Below are 10009 nucleotides of genomic sequence, written 5' to 3' on the forward strand. Positions count from 1 at the left end.
GTTCATGTGCTAGTGCTTAGAGAGCTGTGTGATATTAGATACACTTTTGAGTATTAACTTGCATGAATGTAAAATAGGAATAATGTCGGAGGGTTTTCATGGGAATTTCGTGAGATAACAGAGCCTGGCATAAGAAAATGCCTGATCCATGTTTATTCTCTTATTTTCCCTTAGGTACAGGTTATCTTAAATATTGAGAAATAATAATAAGTTAGTCTGTATTACTCATCATTAATACTAGCCTAAAAGCATAGTTAAGAATTAAAACTTACTGAAAGTCATATAATGCATTATACAGTAAAGAAGACGAGCATTTAATGTGGTTTGTTGTGTTTAAATTATCAATTGGCTATTGATAACAGCTCAGAGTTCGCTCTATATGAGCAAATGGTTAAAGTATCTAATTTATGATCTCATCCACTTACATTATAATCAACTGGTGCTGTGTGGGCATCATTCAGTTAGAATGGACACCCATCACAGGGCTCCAGCAGGGCCTCTGAGGCCCTCCCTGTGACATGTCAGGACATTAATCCTTGAATTGCTAGAGACTGGGGAGCTTTAGGGGTCTGAGGAAACAGGAAGTTACTTCATGGGGTTGTGGTAGTGATTGTTTAATAACTGGTATAAAAGTATTTCGATATTTTTTAAATGGAAAGGATAAACCAGTGCAGAAAGACTGAGTATCCCTGCTCACCTAGAACTGCAAAATAACCTAATGCAAACAAATGAAAGTTTCTGAATGGACTTTCAAGTCACAGAAGAGCCTTATTCTTTTGATAGGACAACAGAATGAGGACAAAACAGGCCAATCCATAGATGGGATCTCAAAATAGGCATGGAACAGGTGGCTTGTGCCAAAAATTACCTACCCAACTTTTAACATTTTTCCACTTACTAGGAATCAATTTCCATAAGTATTGCTGTGAGGTCTGGGCCCATCAATCTTTCTGCTTCAGAGAGATTTACTTAGTTAACTACGTTGAGGACCTGGAAACTTTGATTGGGATAGCGGTGTGAGGGGAGAGAAGAGATTATCTGGATGGTAATTTACTTTAGAAGAAAGCAGACATGGTGGAACACTACATTAGAACACTTGAACATCCATGAAGTACTCCTAAAGTTACTACCTGCCTAGTCATTAGGGGAAAGGGATTTCCAAAAAAGGAGGAGGCTTCAGGTCCCCCAATCCTAGTGACTGACCCTTTCCATACATCCCATGCTTTGGGCATGTGTGCCATCGGATGCAAACACAGGTTCCAGAATAAGAAACAGACTGGTCAAATGCACATGGCAGTTCTTGATGAAGCTGCAGCTGTGCTGGGTAGTATTATCTATTAGGAGTGTACCTGCAAACACAAATGAAAGAAAAGAATTGGAAGGCAGCCAAGAGTAATTTCTCTCTAATTGAGAAGAGAATCATACATTTACCTATGACATTTAATGGCCAGGAACTTAGATTTAGGGGGAGATCATTTGAAGAGCAGTGAGGCTGGAAAAGAGGTGAAACAGAGTCATATAGAGCCTTCAGCATTGTTTCAACCATGAATACCCTGGAAGATAGTCAATAACTAACTTATCAACACTGATTGCTTCACCACTGAGATGGCCTACTTGGAGGGCAGCCTCACATGAAGAACCTTGTTCAGTTAGGATCAACTGCTAGGATTATGGCTCAGGGCATAAAGCTTTCAGCTGACGTCCTTAGCAAACATAGATACTAGTTTAGTATTGCAACTGAAGTGAACTGTCATCAGTAATAATGTTTATAATTTAAGTTCTATTATGCCATTTTCTTTCTTTATCCAGAATTCCAGAATAATGGAATATTCTGGTTAATGGATTTTTTTAAAAAAAGAATTGTCTTTAGGACTATATAGGAAGCAACAATTACTAAGAATTGAGAGAGAATAAAATATACTTAACAGTACAGTAATTCTTTTATGATTTAAGAAGCCCTTAAGGAACTCATATTGCCTAAAACTCATCAGGGGCACCAAGTTGAGGATGTTAAATATTGTTCTTAATCTGATGTCACCATAAGAATACACTTCAGAAAGTGGTTTTTAAGTTGATTTAGCTAAGGTTTCATTTTTAAATGTTCTCAAAACTAGAATGTAAAAAGTATATAAAAACTGTGAAATTTGCATGTATGTTATTTTAACACTTATGCTGAATAAAAAGTTTATCTTATCTTTTTGAGAAGTTTAGATTGTGAGCTTGTTTGACCAAAAGATGGCTTTTATCCTAATTTAAGAGACTTTATTTCCTAATTTCTTTACTAGAGTAATTTTTTGAAAACCAAAATCAGAAGTTTTCAATAGAACTCAGAGCTTACTATGACTCCTAAATGTCCATTTAGTATAAATCTATTTCCTTAGAAGGAATCTATTTCCAAGTAATTTTAATAGTTATTTTAAAAATTGAGATGTAATTTACATACAGTGAAATGCACAGATCTTTAGTTTCACAGTTTGAATGATGAAATTTTACATATTTATGTACTACTGTAACCACCACTTATTAAGATATAGAATATCTTTACCACCCGAGAAATTTCCCTTATCTACTTTGCCAAATAAGGGAAAGTGACCTGCCACTTTCCCTCCCCCAAGGCAAATGCCATTCTGATTCCTATCAATATAAATTATAATATTCTGTATTATAGTACTACAGTGTGGGAGATTGAAGATGTTCATACACTTTATTTTTTTAAGAGGGAGTTTTGCTCTGTTGCCTGGGCTGGAGTGCAGTGGTGCAGTCTCGGCTCACTGCAACCTCCACCTCCCAGGTTCAAACAATTCTCCTGCCTCAGCCTCCCCAAGTAGCTGGGACGGCAGGTGTGCACTACCACGCCTGGCTAAATTTCTGTATTTTTAGTATAGATGGAGTTTCACCATGTTGGCCAGGCTGGCCTTGAACTCCTGACTCCAGGTGATCCACCCGCCTCGGCATCCCAAAGCGCTAGGATTATAGGCATGAGCCACTGCATCCAGCCCCCATACCCTTTTTGATATTCCTTCCATCACGAAGTAGGACCTATGTCCCCTAGCTTGGAATATATGGTAAGAGCTTAACGAATGGAAGACAATCAAAGTTATACTGTGCCAGTTTTCAGGCCTGTGCTTTAAGAAACTGGAAGCTTCTGTTTCCTGAATCTTGGGATACTCTGTCTTAAAACCCACTTGGCATACTGTGAGGAAATCCAAGTACCCCATAGAGAACCCCTGAGGAAAGAAACTGAGGCTGTAGCCAACAGCCCTGGCTGAGTTTCCAGTTAACACCCAACACTGATTTGCCAGCCATGTGAGTGAACTATGTTGGAAGTATTAATAGTTCTGACAGTCTCAGTAGAGCTGCCTAGCAGATACTGTATGGAGCTGAGATGAAGCACTCTCATGGATCTTTGTTCAAATTGCAGATTTGAGGCTAAAATTGATAATTTTTTTTGGTCTAAATCATTAAGTTTTGGATGGCCTGTTTCACAATAGGTAACTAGAACATTTATATAAATAGAATCCTACCACATGTACTTAAAAAAATATATCTGACTATAATGGTTAGTTTCATTTATCAACTTGAATGGGCCATGGGGTGCCCAGATTAAATATTATTTCTGGATGTGTCTGTGAGGATGTTTCTGGATGAGATTAACATTTGAATAGATGGGCTCAAAGGAGATTGTTCTTCCTAATGTGAGTAGCCATTATCCGGTCCATTGAGAGCCCAAATAGAACAAAAGTTGGAGCCAGGAAGAATTTACCCCTTTTTTTCTGCCCAATTACTTGAGCTGGAACATCTCATTTCATCTTCTTCTGCCCTTGGATTGGAATTTATGCCATTGTCTCCTCTGGTTTTCAGGCCCTTGGATTTTGTCTGAATTATACCACTGGCTTTTCCAGGTCTCCAGCTCGCAGATGGCACATGCTAGGACTTCTTGGCCTCCATAATCATATAAGCCAATACCTCATAATCTTCTGTATATATCCCATTGGTTCTATATCTCCTGTTAGTTCTGTTTCCCTGTAGAACTCTAACTAATACTCTAAGTTCCTTAGCTCAGCATTTAAAAAAGATATATCCATGTCATTGCATATAATGGTAGTTTATTCCTTTTTATTGCTAAGTATTATCCCATTAACTAAATATACCACAATTTGTATATCAGTTTTTATGTTGAAGGATATTTGGATTGTTTCCAGTTTTTGCCTACTGTGAATAATATTGCTATGAACATTCATGAGCAAGTTTCATGTGGGTATTTGTTTTTATATCTCTTGGGTAAATATCTAGAAGTGAAACTGCAGTGTCCTATAGTAAATATAAGTTAAAGTATTTAACTTAATAAAAAACCTGCCGAATCTTTTTCCAAAGCCACTGCCAAATTTACAGTTTTCTTAGCAATGTTATAAGAGTTCTTGTTTCTCTACATTCTACACATACTTTTATGTTGTTAGTCTTTTAAATTTTAACCATTTTTATGGGTGTTTAATAACATTTCATTCTAAAAATTTGCATTTCTCAATGAGTAATAATGTCAAATACTTTTCCATGTTCTTATAGCCATGTGATTCTTCCTTTGAGAAGTATCTGTGCAAGTATTTTTTCATTTTTAATTGGATTGTCTTTTTGTTACTGAGTTATAGGATATTTTTATATATCCTGATATCAGTTGCTTTTTATTTATAGGTTTTGTGACTATATTCCCCTAGTGTGTGTCTTATTCATTTTCTTAATACTAATAGTATCTTTTGATAATTAGAAAACTTATTTCAATGAGGTCTAATTTATCAGTTTTTTATAATTAGTGCTTTCTATATGCTAAGAAATTTTTCCTACCCTAAGGTTATGAAGGTATTCTACTATATCTTCTTTTAGAAGCTTCACAGTTGATATTTTAAGTCTATAATCCAACTCAAATTAAATTCTGTACATACCGTGAGTTAGAAGCCATGTTTCTTTTTTTTCCCAAATGGATATACAGTTGCTCCAGCACCATTAATTAGAAATTTCCTTTACTTATTGGATGTTTTTGCCTCTTTTGAAAATTGATTGTATATGTGTGAGTCTCTTTCTAGATTCTCTCATCTGTTTCATTGATCTAGTTTTCTAATTCTATATCAATGCCACACTGTCTTGATTAATGTAACTTATGGCAAACCTTGAAATCAGGTAAGTCCACCAACTTAATTTTTTTCCAGATTGTTTTACTATTATGTATCTTTTACATTTTCATGTAAATTGTAAAATTAGGTTGTCAATTTCTAGGTAAAAAGCTTGCTTGGATTTTGACTGGACTGTGCTAAATCTATAAATCAATTTGAGGACAGTCAGCATCTTTAAAAATATAGAGTCTTTTCATCAATGAACATAACATATCTGTCATTTTATACAAATATTTATTCTATTTCACAAAAGTATTTTCAGTATAGAGGTTTTGAGAATCTTTCCTTATATTTGTAATGATTGATTTTAATTAATTTTTCAAAAGGAGGTATTGAAGCATCTGTGTGTCATATACTATTTCAGGTGCTTTAGACACAAGATCAGCAAGTTTTCTATTTTCATTATGAAAGGAAAGACAAATATGCAATACAGCTTTATATAGTAATAAAGGCTATAAAGGAAATAATGCTTCATAAGAAATAGAATCATGAATATGGACATTTTTGATTGGGTCATCAGGTAGCATCTGTCTGAGAAAATGACAATTGATTAGAGGCTTAAACAATGTCAAGGAGCAAGTCATAGTATATATCTGAGGAAATAACTTTCTGGACAGAAGAAATAAGGGGCAGAAATAAGCTCAGTATATTTTGACAACAGCCAGAATTGCCGGTAGTTTTATGATCTAATTTTAAGATATTCTCATCTGATTACTTCTGTTTTCTCAAGGAATAAGAATTGAGATGATCATTTGAGAATGAGTGGGACAAATGTTGGAGAGAGAAGAAGTATAAAATGTTCTTTTGAGAAATGAGAGAACAGTAATACAAGAGAAGTGTGGCAGTATTGCTTGGGCACTTGGGAGTGTTCTTTGAGATCTGGATCATGAATAGCACTTAGTAATTATTGTGGATTGTATTGCAGGCAAATTCATCTGTTAGAGAGCAGATGGAGAACTGGTGTGGAGTTGGGTTTAACTAGCACTGAGTTTGTTTCCTTTTCCTGGTAAGAATGCCATAGAAGGAGATGAGAAGCGTTGAGAGTACATTCAATGGGATGATAGTGATGATTTATGGAAACCAAGCTGGGAGCAGTGAGAATATAAAGGGAATGAGAAAGTTTTAAGAATTTGCCAATGGACTGGAGAACCAACTACCTTTGGAGTTGGGATGTTGAAATAAATGATTTGGAAAGACAGGAATTGGTAAAGAGTAGGATGTTTGACGATTTTGGAGGTGGTGCAGTGAGTACTGATACTGAAAAGTTCTAAGACATATCCTTGGGATTGGATTGCTAAAGTGAGGAGGAGAAAATAATTGTTGAAAGTAAGGAAGTTGAGGAAGAAGAAAACAATGTAAAATGGATATTGATATGGATATGCAACTCACTAAGAATGATGAGAGGAATAATAGTGGATGGGATGATAAATGAGAAAGAGCCATCCAAAGGTTGATGGCGATGATAGCAAAGAATAGTACCCAGGGTTACAGTCTGATGGAATGTGCTTTAAAGATCTGGAGTTTTGGGGCTGGGTGCAATGGCTCACACCTGTAATCCCAGCAGAAGGAATTACAGACGTGAGCCATTGGGAGGCTGAGGTGGGAGAATCACTTGAGTCCAGGAGTTGAGATAAGTCTGGGCAACATGGAAAAACTCCCTCTATAAAAAAAATGTAAAAATTAGCTGGGTGTGGTGAAATATGCCAGTAGTCCCAGCTACTCAGGAGACTGAGATGGGAGAATCGTTTGAGTCTGGGAGTTCAAGGCTGCAATGAGCTATGATTACACCACTGTACTCCAGCCTGGTTGACAGAGTGAGACTCTGTCTCAGAGAAAAAAAAAAAATCTAGGGAAGATACAGAGAAGAATTAGAAGAGTGAGTTTCAGAGAATACAGTGCAGAAGTTTGGGAGAGATTTTGGAATAGTGATAGACATAGCTCTACGAAGGGATAAAGTGTGGATAATGAAGGAGGATCTAAGTTTGGACTTCTAGCAGTGCCTGAGATAAATAAAGTTGTGAGGCATGATGACTTTCCTTCAGATGATTTCTTCCGGGAAAGGAGAACGCTCAGGATTAGTGTCTTATGCCATTTGTGGTGTTAAGTGAGGTGGTATTGAAGTCAGGAGAGGAACAGTTGCACCAGGAGCACTTAGAGCTCTGTAGGCCTCTCTTACATTCATAAAATGCATGACGATGAAACAAAATCTCATGGACCTCACACACTTGTCAGTGGACATAAAAAGAAAGACAGTCATCAGTTTGTATTTATAGATTTTAAAATGGTTTGTTACTTCTAAAAGAAAGAGAGCCTTGGACATGCAAGAGGACATGAAGCAAGTTGAGACACATTATTGGTCAACTGTTAGGATGTGTTTGTCTTCCTTTTTAATTATTCCAAGTAATTAAACACCATTTTAAAATGGTATAAAATGTCAGGGCAGTAATTCTACCAAAATAAAGACTTACAATAAACACTATTATATATTAATAATAATGTTTGAGATTATTAATAACTTATTTACATATATATCTCATTAGAGCGCATTATGTCTTCACAAAGGCAAGCCTATTGTTTGAAATATAATTTTTCACACTTATGAAAAAATTGTAGTTGCTCACAAAGATTTTTAAAAACGTATATTTTGTGCTTATGTTAATTCAAAGGTTTAAAATCTATTTCTTCAACTGTTTAAATCTATGTTCTTCAAGTGTTTAGCTTTAATCCAAGAAACCTTTCTTATCCGGATTTACTCTTTGATTTTTCTTTATCAGTTTGAGACAGTAAAAAAAAATGTCCATAATAAGACAGAAAAAAAGCTGTATTTATTATTAATCTTGTGTTCCGAACTGATGTCTTATATTAATCCTCAGTTAAATAAAAGAAAGTTTTCCTATATGACTGTATCCCAGAAAGCTGTTGTCTCCCACTTTTCTTCTTGTCTGCTTTTTCCCTTTTGGGGTGAGCTCTTCGGTCTTACGGTTTAGATGATTATCTTTCGATGATTATCTTTCAGCAGCTGCCTTGCAAATATATTTATCTGCTTAAAACCCCTTTGTCTCTGCTTAGCAGCTCTTCTCTACCTGACACTCAGATGTATCAACTTAGATGGGTTTTTTTCTCCTTGCAAGTTAAACATGGAAAAGACAAAAATAGAAAAGCTCATTAATTGGTGTAAGAAAAACATGTCAGAGAGAGAAAAAGAAGTTATGTTATAAGGGCAAGCACAGTGTTGATTTTTAGCAAGTTGACCCAGGATTATCCTTCATCAAATAGCTGTAATGTAGTTCACAGTTTGGATCATGCAAATATTATGAAATACTTATTTGACTTATACATTTATTATTAATGAATGATAATATTAGTAATAAACTTGAACTAGACTCAGCTGCTTCATTTGGCAATATAATACTAATAAACCCCATGTTCAGATAAATAGGAAAAAAAAGCAATAAAAACAATTTGCTAAAGGGTCCATTTCCCACTTATTAGGACAGCTTTCTTAATTTGTTTTCTAAGCCTTTACTCATTTTCTCATTTATTGTAACAGTTTCTGGTTTGGGAAGTAAACAAGGTTACTTACAAAATTGTAATTAAATTTTTCCTCAAGTTAAATCACCACAGAGTTGGGCTTAGAGGCAAAGCAAATGTTTAATGGTATAACAAATGGGAATCTTCTTAATTTATTCAAAAGAATACAATAAACTTGGCCTGGAAAATCTGAAATGGTAGAAGAAATTGTAGCCTCACTAACCTTGTCTCACAGGTGAGTAAATGTAATAGAGAATACATTTTCTTTTTAGTGGTGTCTAGGGCAATTTTTTGAGATACTAATTTTTAATTTGTTCTATTTTTTTCCTATTGTTCAATTCCTGGAAGGTAGCAAAGTCTTCATACTCACTTGCCTCTGGGAAGGATTGTGTCACAGAGTGAAAGAAGAAATTGCTTATAGACTACAAAGGCTGATATGGAGATAGAAGAACCACATGGAGCTTGAAATGTGGGAATCTCAGTAATAATATAGTGGCTATGAGTCCGGGTGGCCGAGAGGGGGGTCCTTCAATGCTTTTGTTCTTGATAAAACCCCAAGGACCTTTGAAGCATAGTGGGGAGGGGAAGCCTCCAAATTCCTAAGATTAAATTTCCCACTGGTTGGTAGGATGGAACTTGTAAATGGAATTAATTTAATTTATTTATATTATTATTATTGTTATAATTATTATAATTTTTTTTTACTTTAGGCACGTAATAAGACCAATCATATTTTTTTGTTCATAAAATACTTGCCATCGTTTCTTAATCCTGCCTTCATTTATTTTACTTATTTAATTTTATATATTTATTGACAATATGATGAAGTTACATGAATTCACTGCCTGAATCAAGAACTAGAAACTTATTAATAACAAATATATACATATGCCTTCCCCCTACTCCATTTTTTAAAATCTGTCCTTGGAGTAGCTATTACTTTGAATTTTATTTTTATCCTTACTCTGTCTTAAAGAAACATTATTGTGTGTGTGTAGTCCTAAAAATATTTTGTTTAGATAAAAAATGTGTGGATCTTCTTGGATTTACTTCTTCCACTCTTCATTTTCATAATGAGATTCATTCACATGCTACATGTTGCTTGGTTCATTAATTTCCATTGATATTTAATGTGTCTGTGATTATGCTACAGTTTATTTAAACTCTTGTTAATGGGTATTTGGATTGCTTCCAGATTTGTGCTATCATGCACACTGCTGCTTTCTGGTACACATTTGCTAACCTTCTCTTGGGTAAATACCTAGAAGTGGAATTGCTGGCTCACTGGGTGTGCAAATATTCAACTTTATAAG

General features: G+C 35.1%; 1 long non-coding RNA gene across 1 annotated transcript in view; it reads left to right on the forward strand.

The window, feature by feature from the left end:
* Nucleotides 1–9532, forward strand: part of LOC135268305 (uncharacterized) — a 79408-nt gene extending 69876 nt beyond the window's left edge. The window contains exon 3 of the long non-coding RNA XR_010336561.1: nucleotides 9045–9532. This is a non-coding gene — a long non-coding RNA (uncharacterized LOC135268305). The remainder of the gene's footprint in view (nucleotides 1–9044) is intronic.
* The last annotated feature ends 477 nt before the right edge of the window (nucleotides 9533–10009 follow it).

The sequence above is a fragment of the Aotus nancymaae genome, unplaced genomic scaffold (genome assembly GCF_030222135.1).
Source record: "Aotus nancymaae isolate 86718 unplaced genomic scaffold, 86718_ANA_hifiasm-v0.15.2.pri h1tg000040l, whole genome shotgun sequence".
NCBI classification, from domain to species: domain Eukaryota; kingdom Metazoa; phylum Chordata; class Mammalia; order Primates; family Aotidae; genus Aotus; species Aotus nancymaae.